Source organism: Girardinichthys multiradiatus, chromosome 23, assembly GCF_021462225.1.
Source record: "Girardinichthys multiradiatus isolate DD_20200921_A chromosome 23, DD_fGirMul_XY1, whole genome shotgun sequence".
In the NCBI taxonomy this organism is placed as follows: domain Eukaryota; kingdom Metazoa; phylum Chordata; class Actinopteri; order Cyprinodontiformes; family Goodeidae; genus Girardinichthys; species Girardinichthys multiradiatus.
In genome coordinates this window covers 36,660,955-36,675,672 of record NC_061815.1, presented here as the reverse complement: position 1 = coordinate 36,675,672, position 14,718 = coordinate 36,660,955, and positions in this window count along the sequence as shown.

Below are 14,718 nucleotides of genomic sequence, written 5' to 3'. Positions count from 1 at the left end.
GCTAAGTTTGATACATAAAATCATACACCATCAGACATCATATTTTTATTTTTTTTGTTTTTAGATGTCTTCTCTACCTAAGATATGTGCTCCCATCCTTCAAAGGTAAGTGGACAGCTGATCCTTGTCTGGAGGAGCTGTGAGCAGTTTAATTTCTCCTATATAAAGATCTGAGCACTCCTGGTTGAGCTGAACTGTATATACCACTCTGTTCAACACATGTTTGGGCCTTTTATTCTTGGAGTGAAGGAGATTTCTGTCTGAGGACTTTTATAGATTTGAAGTGCAGCAGGATGTAGTGTTTGGAGAAAATCTTTTAAGGTTTTGAGACATCGATACCCACATCAAACAGTAATACATTTGTCCTTGTTCTACTTTTTCTTTCAGAATGAAGCTTTCATATTTTTTTTTTCTTTTTAAAGATCTACTGCCAACTTTTCACCAGGTTTTTCAAGGGGAGAAAGAGTTTGAGATGGCTTTGCACAAAACTGCTCGAAACAGAGAAAACATCCAGTAAGCGGCAGTTGTGTGGAAGAAATGCCTTATTGATGGAAGAGGGCAGATCAAAAAGGACAGACTGGTCTGAGGTCACATAAAGGCAGCAGTACCTCAAACAATCAGTCATTACAACCAAGGGGTTTGTGACATTATATCTAAATGCTGAACAGGTCCAACCTTGAAAATTGGGCAATAACAGATATTGTCTTGTATCAAATTTAGCTCCAACATTTAGATGGTACGGTCAAAATTTGGCATATGCAGCATGAAAGCATGGTTATGCTTTGTATGGTTCAGGCTTGCGGTGGAGGTGTAATGGGGTGGAAAATATTTTCTTGCTACCCTTTTGGTTACTTAGTACCAACTGAGCATTGTTTAAATGCCACATCCTGTTGTTGCTCACATTGTTCAACCATTTATGACACCAGACTAGTCATTTTCTGTTGGCTACTTCACGCTGTGAAGCGTTCCATATCACAAAGCTTAAATCATCTCACACTGGTTTCTTGAACATCACAGTGAGTTCACTTTAGACCAATGACCTCCACTGTCACCGGAGCTCAGTCCAATAGAGATCCTAGATCAAACTAAATTTAAACTAGCAAGGTATACCTAATAAATGCTGGTGAGTGTCTATCAGAATCAGTAAACTGCACCAATAACTCTTCATGGGTCATGTCATCCTTTTGCCAGAAAAGTTTGTACGGACAGCGTCATTTTATCCCATGCTCCTAACTATACGTTGCTTTATGTTTTATGGCTAAATATTCTGAAGAAACACTTTTTCTTCAAAGTGCTCTAAACTCATGTCTAATTTCAGTTTATTGTACAATATTTTTAGAAGATTTTACATTATAATGTGTTTTCACTGACTTGTGGTTATAATCCGTGTTTAGGCGAGTTGACTCTCATGAAATATCTGGAATTCTGTCTTCTGATCAAACTAAAATAACTGCTGGATGTGATTTATTAGAGTAACATGAAAACATTTCCTTACAGTAGACATTGGTCAGATCATGGAAAATGTATTGTTAAATTGGGTGCTAAACATCCTCCAGGCAGGTATGAATTGAAGCATGGTTGGTGTGAAACAGGTAGACAGCACTTAAAAAGTAAGGTACACAACGACAAAACCTGCAAAATGGCAAAGGGGCAAAATTACCTTCATCTGTGTGAAACAAGTAGCCCATCAATATGATCGTGTATGTCGTAGAAACTGTCAAACCCCTACAAAGTTTGATTAAAGTCTTACTTTAACTACCCTGCAGTGAAAACACAATTTTGTTTCCTCCTTTGTACTCCTGATTATCCTTCCTGTTTTTGCCCTATTTTCTTCAGCCTGGTTTCTGCAATAAGGAAGAAAAATCTAAAGCCTCCTGAGGTTTTCTTGTGTTGATCCGATTTCAACACTAACCTTCACAAAACCTCCTGACAGCCATTGTAATGAGATGATCTGTGTTTCCCACGTAATCTGCCTGTGATGTCAATGTTTTGGCTGTGCAGTGTGTGATCTTGCAGAATAATAATGCCTAGGCTTTTCTTATTTAAGCATGCCGGGCGTTTTATATTGATCATGTTTCATTACCAAAGAATATATAAAAATTTTAAAGTAGACAGTTTTTTTGTGTTGCAGAATCTTACAATGCTTTGTATTTGATGACTTTATAAAGAAAGCACAGATCTGCAGCACTGAGATCAGTTTTTTAATGTTTAGGATTACTTTTAAATATCTTCTATTTGCATGTTGTAGCTGTATAGTATGGATTCATGTGGATTTATGTAAGGTATCATGAAGCATGCTGTTTCTGCTGTGTAACTACTGCACTGTCTTTTTAGCTGGGTCTCCTATACTCTTACTTCCTCATGATTCAGACTCATCAGGTTTAAATGTCATTGTCCAGCCTAGGAAATGCTCATTATTCAAGAGACAGGGAAGATGCTTTATCTTCAAAATTGACAGGGTGAATATGTATATTTTGGGGGAAAATCCAATTAATCCTCTACTCTTTTCTAATGGTCTCTATTATTCTTTTTTAAAAAGTTATTGCAGCTGTCTCTAATACACATGTCATTTACATCCCTTAGCAGTGCACTTAACACCAGTCACTTTTTTTGGCAGAGCTTTTAACTCTGTTCCAGATTAGCTCATAATTTTGCTGAGCTGTCCTCTTTATACCCCTGGAGTGCAGGATAATGATCTACAGTCCCAGACAGCAGATGACCAGTATAAAGGATTCATGGTTATATCTTGGTACCATAATTGTCAGATGGGTTTTGTAGCGTGAGTGCTGTTAAAACCTTTGTCGGTATTTTCTCTTGTTGGCAAAAAAGACTGGCAAGAAAAAAAATGGAGCGATTAAAAATTTAATTCAGAACGTAATATAGAGTTTACATACTTTATTCTGAATTTCATTGTGAAAGTTATTATAGATCCTTGTTATACAGTGGGGGCATGAAAAGAAGGTTTGTTTTGCCTTATCATGCATTACAACAGTAATATTGCAGCTATGGTGTGTTTCATTTACAGTAGAGGTCAGATGTGGCAAAGACAGCACCCAGTTTAACCGTACCGACTACAAGCTGGAAAACCACTAGAATACGTTGTTCTAATGCAGCAATACAAGCAACAACAATGCACCCTATTTCTTCACTAAAATGATCATGAATAGATGTAATAAAGTGCTATATGTGTGACTATGTGACTAAACCCATTGGAAGTGCAAATAAACTTTAACTACGTTTTATGAGTGTGTTAGCCACATTGGACTACTTGAACCTAGAAAAATCAGCTGAAACTTCCAGTACAAACAAAATTTAGCATTACAAGCTCTTAGTGATTGACAGCTCACTGAAGGAACTCGCTGGATGCTAGCATTAGCATACTGACTAATGCTAATCTTCGTTAACTTCCAAATGATAAATAAACACAGTGACAGTATTGAGTTAGCCATGGACAGAGAAGACAATTCAGGGTGCTAGGCTGCAGCCCTAAAGCCTACCAGTGCCACAAAAATCTATTTTTTTATAACAATCAACCTAATTTAGAATCAGTTTGTAGGAAAAAAAAACGCTTTTGTTTATTTTTTATGTAACTGTGAGTAATTATTTTTTATACATTTATATTTAAAGTGTCTGCAATGAGAACACAGGCAAACCCAAGTCAAATTCCTTGTTTTTGTGCACAAACTTGATAAATGAAACTGATTCAGAATAATGTCAGGCAGTAAGGGGCTAACAGAATATTTAGGTATAGCAACATAAGAAAATTTTTATGGTTGCTGTTTCCCAAATAAGTAGCATATTTTAAGCCAAATTGTATTTTATTATTGACTCCTGTCATCCTTTGTGGCTTGAAATACACTCGAACAGTTGCTGTAATATCACAATCGGACGATTGTTTGAAAAGAAGAAGTCATCTTGTTGGTTGTGGGGATGTTTTATAATAAATTCTGTAATAATAGTTTTTAATTTTGTTCTAATTTTACTGATTTATTATTGACTCCTGTGGCTAAATATAAAGTACCAATATACAACAACCGATCATCAGTTTGTTAGTAAATCTGGTTCTAAGATCCAAAGCTAAAGCCACAATCAAACAGCTATGGGTATAAATGAGTATATCCGAAAATAAATCAAATCTCCACTGAAAGGGGACACTAGCCCTGACGAATCGGAAAGGTTATTTTTTTCTGGGATCATTAAAGGCAGGCGAATAAAAGTCCCTTTGTTAAATATCACCAGGGAATGCCATGGAGAATGATAATGAATGTTTGTGATGTTCCTTCAGGTTGGCCTTTCCATTTTTAGCGTTCTTGCTTTCAGAGCCAGGCCCAACCGGTGCTGAGCTTTCAGGGCGATGTCAGTCGGTAGACTCTTCAAGTATACAAAATGTAAACATGCTAACCTTTCAAATCAAATGGGAGATGTGTTTGTTGTTAATTCATTCTTCAGAATAACAGTATATATAATGTAATACTGGATTCTGAAAGCTGTGTAGCTCCTCCCAATCTAAAAGCTACAAAGAGAAAAACTCTCTCACATTCATGCCAAAAACCCCTGTGGTCATGCTTTTATTCCATCTGTGGCGGATCCACACTAAGGTGACAGAAACACTTGAAGCATTTTAGTCATGAGATTATTAAGTGTAAGTCCCTCAAGGGTTGGCCTGCTGCTCTACTGCCTAATTCCTCACGGTTAGTGTGTCTCCTTAGTGTTGAGATGAGGTATCAGATGCTGATAGTAAAAACCAAAGATCAGCACTATCCTTCTTTGTCTAACAAAGCATAGTTCTGGACCCCCAAGTCTTCCTCCGGATGCTTGGGGAATTAGTACCTGAAAAGAAAGTGTTCAAGGCGATGACTTCAATCACATAAACAAAAATAATGGTTTTAGATTTGTGTGCTCTGAAAATACAGGACCTGTGGTGCCTGTCTTTGTAGGAAAATATATAAACATCCCTCCAGCTCCTACTCACTTTCTCAAACTCCTCTTGGACACAGAGTTTATAAAAACGGACTGTATCCAAGATAAAATGAGCCTTCACCTATAATAGAAATTATCTTTTGTTTGTTTGAAATAAAAATGCATAAGCAGCATGTGCTAAAGTTAGGGTGGAAGCACCTGGATTCAACTCATCATGTGGTGTATTTACTCAGACATCAGAAGCAGTTTAGAGCGCAGCAGAGCGATTACAGTTTTGGCACTCTCTGGCAGCTGTACTAGAAACACACAGCTGGCTTCCTGGGCTGCAGACTGAGCCAAACTTTTCAAATTGAATTTAATCATAAAGAGAGTTTCCTTTAAATGAACAACAAACATGAGATAATTAAAAAATATCTAGATTAAATAATCAACGTTCCAGCAACGACCAAAACAAAGTAGTACATAACTGTGAAGGGATTTTTTTTTTTAAATAAAAATGTTTGGCATGCATGTGTATTTAGCCCTTTTCACTCATTTTCACTCCAGTAAAAATAAAATCCAGCCAGTTGTCTTCAGAAGTCACCTAATCCTCAAATGGACTCTACCTGGAGGTAATTTAATTTTAGAGTAACTACAGATGTTCAATGAAGACCTCAAAGGTTTATTAGAGAACCTAGGGAAAAGGTTATAAACAACATCCCAAAGGCAAGTAGAACATCTGAGAAGTAGGCCATGGAAACTCTGGAGGAGCTGCAAAGATCCACAGCTCAGGTGGGAGAATGTCTATTAGTTATCCACTCCAGAAATCTGGCCTACATGGAGTTGATGAAAAAAGCTATTGTTCCGACAGGCCATGCTCATATGTGACTGAAAATTAACTTTCTTAAATTTAAAACACTATTTGTTGGAGAAATCTAACAGTGGACATCTACTCTAACACACCATCCTAATAGTGAAACATGGTGATGGCACTATCATGCCATGGGGATCCTTTTTTTAGCAGGGACAGAGACACTGGTCAGAGTTGATAGGAAACTAGATGGAGCTAAATACAAGGTAATATGGAAGGAAACCTTCTCAGAGGCTGCAAAACAACTTGAGACTGGGGTGAAGGTTTACCCTCCAGCAAGACAATGACACTAAACATACAGCAAACAGAATAATTTAGATGAAATTCAGACTTACACCAACAGAGAATTAGTAGCACAACCTGAAAATTATTCCTTACCATCTAATCTGGCTGAACTTGTGATATTCTGAAAACTCAAATCGGCAAAAACTTTAGTATGTAGCTGTGCAAAGTTACTAGACATACGCACTTAAAGACTCTACAAAAAATGTACTCCGGAAGGAGCAAAATCAAAATGCACATCAAACATTTGAAAGTTTTATTAGTAAAAAACTGAAAACCGTGTATTGTTTTCCTCCCACTTTGCAATTGCACATTACTTTGTGTTAGTTCGTCATATATAACCTATACCTCTGTGGAGGTCTGTGGTTGTAATGTGACAAAATGTGAAGTATAAACCCTATTTGCAAGGCACTGTATTGTCTGCACTGTTTGAGAAAGTTCATGTTCTCACTGGGATTCAAACCAGATGTGAAAGATGTGAGATCATAAGATCATTTTCAGTTCCCTTTGGCTGGAAAAGCAAAGAAAAACTGTCCTGCATAAAGGTCATGGCATTTATGATAACTGTAGACTTCTTAATGTACCTGTCCTCAAAGAATGTGCTTTGTACAAATTGACAGCTTGTTTTAGCGACTTTTACTTTTGAGTTTTTCCGCATCTTAGAAATGTCTAACTAGCTCATAGACGGTGACACCAGCCAATACCAGAATGAGGTTAAATTGGATCACTTAACGTTGCATATGTTTAATAATTTGTATTATTTAACTCTTGTTAACAGACCTAAGTGCATGAAAATTATATTCTTAAATGAAAAACTCCACATCCTCTCTGACATTTTTGGCCCTGATCCTGCAGGTTAAGGCAATCCGTTTACAGCATTAAAAAAGACAAATTACATTTAAAAAAAGCAAATCAAAGCAAATCTTTGGTCTCAGGATGACTTATGCGTGTAAAGTTAAAAAATACATCAGGAAAGGGTTTACTGGGGACATTGTCTTACATAGTAACTAGATTATCGCTGAGATAATCAGTGAGTTGCAAAAACCTCTATCATTGGTAGTTTTTTGTTCTGAGGGTTGAATCCACACCTTGGGCTGCCTCAACTGTCACCGGTGCTGCAACACCTGGAGTCAGGGATAAGTAGAGAGGATGTGTTAGTGAGAATCTACCACTTACAACAAGATTCCACCTTAAGTACACATGAGGGATGCAGAGACCAGCGTTGTAGCTGAAGGAATAGTAGACCAGCCTCATTTGACACATTGGTTGACAGAGTCCTGGAAAATAAAACTCTGAAAGTTTCCCCTCACACTGGAAAGCTGCAGAACAATTCTGAGTCTGTTACAGAGATCCTGACAGAGTAAGCCATGTTTCACAGAAACGACTCAAGCTGCATCCACCATTATGAGCCATAAAATAGCCAGGTTCTCAGAAAATGGTAGAACGATGAATCATTTTTCTTCTATTCTGTCTTTTTATTTAGTTGAGTCTGGGAATTGTTACATCACATTAATCAAGGTCCATCTAAGGCCATTTTATAGAGAGTAATTGCTGTGGTCCCGTTGCTCATTACTGCCACGTGCATGAAAGGTGCAAAAGAGCAAATAATGTGCATGGAGGGGGCTTTTTATCCATAACAGTGCTGTGTTAAGCATGATCAATACATGGTATGGACTATGTGAAGCAATAAAGAAGATTTTATACTTGTTGCTGGGAGATAATGCACTTTGCTTTTCCAACCACCACAGAAAATAACTACAAGCTCTTAGAAGTTTGTTTTTACTAGAATATCCCACAGTTTTTAATTCCAAGTCATTAGGGTCAGTGTTTGTCCTGAGAGAACCGGACTGCAAATGAATTCTTCAAAAGACTGGTCTGGACTACAATAAAAGCTGTATTAATGTAGTCTAGACTAAAGATGAATGCCTCAAGAAGAAAAATAAAGACTCAGAGCACTCAGACATTTTTAACAATGAGCTGATTTAAAAGTGTTTCTTCAGTTCACTGACAGAAAGTCTGAAATGCCAAGAAACCACTGCAGTCAGTTTGTTGACCCATGATGCTACAACTATTTTCTGACAATACGTATATCTCCTAATAATTCACCCTTAATTTGTTGCCGGTTGTTTCCCTTTGATTAATCAAGGTCAGCTTGGCCCTCTGCAAACAAAATTATGCAAATCCCTGATATACAGAGAGCGATTTATCTTACAGTATTGTTCAAATAGGTAAAAGCATGACAGAAATTAATGGGGGACCTTAGTTGAAAACGCAGCTGTAATTTGCCAAAGAGGGATGACATCATACTTGGAATATTGAACCTGGGTATCAATGCATATGACGATCTCCAACGTTAATGTCAAATTATAAGATGGAGATTTATGTGGTGATTTGTCCAGCAAGGATAATGCAATAATGCTCATACTCTTGTTTGGGAGAAGAATAACATCGACATTAAAAAGCACTTTAACATCCTCAACTGAGCATCGCACTACTTTATTCATCTTAGGGTAAACAAAACAACAGGTTGCCTCAAATTAAAAACACACTTAGCCAAGAATCATTCTATTCGACAGGTTTACAACTGAAGCAACAAATTTCGTTTTTTTGTCAGGATTATCTGTGATAGCCCACCACAAAGTAGTCTGCAACTGTAAAGTTAAAAAAAAAAGTTGAAATTCTGTATGGTAAAAATTGTGGGAGTAAAATGTTTGATTTTGACTTGATTTTTTAATTTTTCTAAAAATTGACGTGTTTAAAGTGTGGTGTATTTTTGTGGTCTGCCTCTACCATCTTGTACAGGTATTTTGCTTTGCAAAATAGCTCAAGCTCATTCACATTAGATGGAGAGCATCTGTGAACATCTACTTTTAAGCCTGGCCAGAGCTAATTAATTGAGTTTAGGTCCAGACTTTAACTGGACCACTCTAACACATGAATATGCTCTGATCTAAACCACTTCAGTGTACTGTATGTGTGGCTGTGCGTTTAGATTTTGTTCTCCTGCTGGAAGGTGGGTGAACCTCCACCCTGGTCTGAAGTGCTGTGCATCCCCTTCTTGTAGGACTCCTCTTAATCGTTTTACCATTCCTTGCTAAAGAAAACTAAGCCCACATCATGATGCTGCCAACACCATGTTTCACAGTAGGGATTGTGTTTTCAGGATGATGTTCAAATCCTAGTTTTTCACCACATAATGTTTTACCTGCAGGCTAATAGGTTACATTTTGGTCTTACCTCACCAGAGCCTCTTCTTCCATACGTTTGCTGTGTACCCTGCATGGCTTGTGGTAAACCTTAAACTTGGCTTTTTATGACTTTCTTTCTATAACTGAATTTGATTCGTGGAACACACAACTAATATTGTTTAAGTCGACAGCTTCTTCGAACTGAGCTGCAAATCCTTTGCTCCTCTTAAGTTGATGTTCAAATTTTGGGATATTTCTGTATTGTCTGACCATACTCTAAACCTCTAAGACTTTATCCCTGACCTTCCTGATTTATCCCTTGGCCTCCAGGGACTGTTTGTTCACTAAAGTTTTCTAACAAACCTTTGAGGGCTTCTCAGAGCAGCTGTATTTATACTAAATCACACACTGGTTGACTCCATTTGCTATTTAGATGGTTCATAAAGGAAATTGGTTTCTCAGGATTTCATTTACGAGTATCAGAGTGGAGGGAGTTGAATACTTATACACGCCACACAGTGCAGATTTTATTTCCGATAAATTTTGAAAGCCATGTTTTATTTTCTTCCCACCTAACAATTATATGCTGATTCATGTTCGTCTATCACCCAAAATCCTAATAACTATATATTGAAGTTGGAATTTGTAACATAACAAAATGTGGGCAAATTCTCTGTATGTGACTGTAGGATGAAGATGTGCATATGTGAATGTCTTACTTATATGATCACAAATGAAGGACTTTTCTTATCTATGATCTGAGTCTCTGTGTCTCAAAAAAAGTTTTACTCCTTGCAACACGAGTCACAAAAAAAAAAAAACTGGCAATCACTCTGTATCAGCCCCCGTGTGAAGCTTTGTCTCAGCAGCTTCAACTCCAGAATGATACTCGGTGAAACTCAGGGGAGAACATTCAGCAGGTTCTTCAACATCCCTTTTATTTACTGTCCTATTTCTGTTGAGTAATGGTCTGTCCTAGCCAGTTACCACATGCTACACACACACACACATCATCCAGTATGTCACTGCATAAGCTTAAAATATGCTGTACCTATTCCTTTTTTCTGCCACTGTGATGGCATATATGTTGCTGATATTAAATTAGTTGCTAAAATGCCCTCATCTGAGGCCCTTTTTTAAGTGTTCAACCATAATGGGATCTGTTTTCTACAACTGGAGGAGCTCCTCTGACTAAATGTGGGAAGGAAGACACAATCCCTACCAAAAAGACAAAAATAAGCTAACTGTGACTTGGACTAAACAAGATTGATTATGGAACAGTTTTATTTTTGCATTTTAGTTTTAATGTTTTGGTTATTCAACATGTAACTGGGCTGTTTTAGTTCACCTTCAGTGTTTTCAGCTGCAGCGGATGAGACTGATTCTTTATTTTGGAGAGCAAGAGTTGAAGTGTTTCGTCTGTTAGACCCAAAGTAGAGCTAAAAACAGTAGTACAGTAATGATCGCCAGGTGGCCATGAAAACAACTCTGTCTATATTAATAATGTCAACTAAGAAAACACATACACACAAGGGCACTATTAAAAGAAATGTACTTTTCAAAGCAACAACCTTTAATCTCACTGGCAGATGATTTACTAGCTATAAAGACGCTTTTACACTTTCTTTCAAGCCCCAGATCTGCATCCTTCAGAAGAGTTTAGGGAGTCTTTAACAATGAAGATATAATGAATAGTAAAACTGCATCTTGAATATTTCACATAGCACTAACTTATTAATAATATTTCCAAGTTATGTTTGATGGACATAAGCTAATAACTGTAATGAAATAAGAAATCTATGTTCAGGCAATGAAACATTTTTATTATTAATTAAAGAAAACATATTCAATGTATAGATAGGTAAGGATTTTAAGCTTATTGTGCAGATACAACATGAATTGCGGGTTGTTTATTTTAGCAGCAGAATGGGTTCTTTATATGTTTTTTAACATTATTTATTTTATTTTACTTTCTACCATGTCGATCCAAAATCTTCTTCCAACTTGATTATAAATACAATCAAGTTAAAAAAGAAAACCTGAAAGTTTTCACCTAAGGCCCTGTGACTAACTCAACTCATAGAACAGATTAATATGTGTTATAAAAAAAGTTGTTTGCTGGAGTAATTTGAGCTTAAGACATCTGCTTTATTTTATTATGTCAGACAAATTATAGTCTTCAATCTCCTAAACCTTCAAAAGTAAACCTTTAAATAAGTTTCAGAAACTCACAAATGCAAACACATCTAAAACAAGCTGCAACCTTTAATCTCACTGCCAGATAATTAAGCTGCTATGAAAAAGGCTTTGTATTAACACACCAATTCCTCATTAGCACTTAATATATTAACAAAGCTATTAAAACTTTCATACAGGTTAAACATTCATTTAAACCCAATTATGTCTTTGCCATTCAATTCAAGTGTTGCAGAGTTTTCCAGTCAAGTGTAATGAGGTAACATTGGTAGTCTGTAAACCAGATTTTATGTACAGTGTCTTGCAAAAGTATTCGGCCCCCTTGAACTTTTCAACCTCTTGCCACATTTCAGGCTTCAAACATAAAGATGTAAAATTCTAATTTTTGTGAAGAATCAACAACAAGTGGGACACAATCGTGAAGTGGAATGAAATTTATTGGATGTGTCAAACTTGTTTAACAAATACAAAACTGAAAAGTGGGGCGTGCAATATTATTCAGCCCCTTTACTTTCAGTGCAGCAAACTCACTCCAGAAGTTCAGTGAGGATCTCTGAATGATCCAATGTTGTCCCAAATGACTGATGATGATAAATAGAATCCACCTGTGTGTAATCAAGTCTCCGTATAAATGCACCTGCTCTGTGATAGTCTCAGGGTTCTGTTCAAAGCACAGAGAGCATCATGAAGACCAAGGAACACACCAGGCAGGTCCGAGATACTGTTGTGGAGAAGTTTAAAGCCGGATTTGGATACAAAAAGATTTCCCAAGCTTTAAACATCTCAAGGAGCACTGTGCAAGCAAACATATTGAAATGGAAGGAGTATCAGACCACTGCAAATCTACCAAGACCCGGCCGTCCCTCTAAACTTTCATCTTGAACAAGGAGAAGACTGATCAGAGATGCAGCCAAGAGGCCCATGATCACTCTGGATGAACTGCAGAGATCTACAGCTGAGGTGGGAGAGTCTGTTCATAGGACAACAATCAGTCGTACACTGCACAAATCTGGCCGTTATGGAAGAGTGGCAAGAAGAAAACCATTTCTCAAAGATATCCATAAAAAGTCTCGTTTAAAGTTTGCCACAAGCCACCTGGGAGACACACCAAACATGTGGAAGAAGGTGCTCTGGTCAAAGTCAAATCCAGACCTGAATCCAATCGAGAATCTGCGGAAAGAGCTGAAGACTGCTGTTCACGAACGCTCTCCATCCAACCTCACTGAGCTCGAGCTGTTTTGCAAGGAGAATGGGCAAGAATTTCAGTCTCTCAATGTGCAAAACTGATAGAGAAATACCCCAAGTGACTTGCAGCTGTAATTGCAGCAAAGGGTGGCGCTACAAAGTATTAATGCAAGGGGGCCGAATAATATTGCACGACCCCACTTTTCAGTTTTTTATTTGTTCAACAGGTTTGACACATCCAATAAATTTCATTCCACTTCACAATTGTGTCCCACTTGTTGTTGATTCTTCACAAAAAATTTGAATTTTATATCTTTATGTTTGAAGCTTGAAATGTGACAAAAGGTTGAAAAGTTCAAGGGGGCTGAGTACTTTCGCAAGGCACTGTAACAGGAGAACATTGAGGAAAAACAATCTTGCCTGTTTCCCTTCTAGTGGTGTCCAACACCTCAACTCTTCACTGGGAACATACTCTCAAAAGTGTTCACACCCTAATTAAACTGCCAGGTTTTTGCGATTTCAGAACAATTCCCATATATAATGTCACATTTATTTAGTACAATTACACTGAAGAACAAATAAATCTGTTAAAATAAAATAAAAAACTGCAATAATCTGGCTGCAAAAGTGTACACACCTTTAAACCTTAAAAGTGGCTCAAGCACTTTTAGATTTATTTAAGCATTTAGTTGTTGTTAGTGCACCCTTCGACATAAATTAGAGGGAATCTGAGCTCTGTTACATATTTTCGTCTGTTAAAGATCCCCTGTGATGCTCCAGCATTTCCTAGTTTAACAGGAAGAGATTAGCATCATTGCTGTTTTATTGCCTTCTCTTTAACTTGATTGCTATCTGGATGGCCATGGCTATATAAAACCAATTGTTAAGCTCTTCCTTTGATACAGAATCATATGATAACAATATTTTATTCCTTTCCACAGCAAGAGAATAAATAATGTGCTCTGGGACTCCAAACTAACCCAGAGAAATCAATTTGAAGGTTCATGGTAACCTGAGACATTTTGAACTCCAGCAGCAACAGAAGAATTTTTTTTTCAGGTAATACAAAGGCAGAGTCTCAAAGACGACACAGGCTGAATTTTTCAATAACAAATGAAAAATTTAGTAGAAAGTTCAGCTCAAAGAAACTGAAACCACATTTTCAGAATCTATGGAGGGTATTTGGCTACCGAACCAGTTGCATTAAAATTTTGGCTAGGGTGTTTGCTTTCACGCTGCCGACTGCTTGTAAAATTGCCCATCCTGGCTTTTCCCAGGCTTAGGGGGCTACTCTGGCTTTACATTAAATAATAAGATAATGTCAGAACTCCGTGCATTACACAGAAAATACGTTTGAACCCTAAAAATGTATTTAGACAGGTAAAAAAATTTTGACTTCATTCACATTTCATGCATTTCAAGAGGCCTTTGTGTCTACAGACTGCTGCTGTTTTGTTCCTCCTTTCAATCATAAAAACCCCGCAGATGTTTTTTTTTTAATAAACAAGAAAACACCCAAACAAAAGGTCACTCTGTTCAAATTTCGCTCAGTAAAAAAAGCACAATAATGGCACAGACGGAGGTCTGAAAAACATCTCTCAACTATTAATGCTGCTGTGCAGGAAAATGATTCATCAATACTAACCCCTTTTGAGGTCTTCAAGTTAACCTCAAATAAAAAAAAATACAAAGCATCTTCATGTATTGCATAAAAGGCAGAAGAAGTGAATTGTCCTAAGAATACAAAAAGAAAGAAAATAATTCAATTTTGAAGGAATGTTCTTGATTGGCTTTTTATTTGTGTGGCAGTCAGATGTGGCAGAAGAGTTCATTTAAGAGAGAAAACACCAGAAAGAACATTCGAAATGAAAACGGCATCTCTTGGCAGCTCAAAAGAAACAAGTGCATGTCTGTTCCCATCCAGTTCTATTTCAATCAAATACATGAAGACATTGACACAAGGGAAAATCATAAAATTAACGTCAGGGCAACAGAAAAGCTAATTTAATACAGATTATTAGATGTTAGATGGTTTCTGTCTGAGTTTACATCGAATGTGAGCCCAATTATGCCAGATTTTTCTACCTTCATTTCTCT